This window comes from Penaeus monodon, chromosome 29 (genome assembly GCF_015228065.2).
Source record: "Penaeus monodon isolate SGIC_2016 chromosome 29, NSTDA_Pmon_1, whole genome shotgun sequence".
Classification (NCBI taxonomy): Eukaryota; Metazoa; Arthropoda; class Malacostraca; order Decapoda; family Penaeidae; genus Penaeus; species Penaeus monodon.
In genome coordinates, this window is record NC_051414.1 from 13399593 (window position 1) to 13400335 (window position 743).

Below are 743 nucleotides of genomic sequence, written 5' to 3' on the forward strand. Positions count from 1 at the left end.
GAAGGAGGGATGAATGGTTTCCTGTCCTTTTCGCTTTTGTAAAAAGGGCAAAGCAGTTGAGGGCCCAAAACCCCTAGGGTCTCTTTTTTAGTGTCTGAAACCCCGGTTTTTCCCGCGTCAGGGCTTTGGCTGGGATTTCCCTTAAATTTATATCCAACCGTGTCTTTTAAAATAGCTGAAAATTTTATCGCCCGCTGTGGGGCCCCCTATTCCCAAAAGGTTTTTTAAGTACCTTCAGTAAAAAAGATTTTTTTGTTGATTAATAAATGTTGAAAAATTTTTTTAATCAAAATTTTAGTATGAAATTTTTAAAAAATTTAAACCGTGGAAATTTTTATATTTTACCCAAAATTAATACTTTGATTTGTGGGAAAGCAAGGATTAATTTAAAACTTTGTGAAAATCAAAAAAATTTATTAGCTAATAAATTTTTTGATGCCCATATAAAAAAATTTCAAAAATCAAGGTTTGTGAAAAAAAGCAGATCATTTTTTTGGTTCCCTTTTACTTTTCAAAATTTTTTTCCCCAGTTATGGGGCTCACTGCTATTAATTTTGTCCCTGAAAATTGATGAAAAACAAAATCAACAGCATTCAAAACTAGCTTATATCTAAATGAATCAAATGTTATAAAACATAATAGTGATCCTTATAAATAACAATATCAAATATCTCAAAGTTAATAAATAAATTAGATATTACACACAAAGAATAATAATGCAAGAAAACTAATAACTGAGTAAA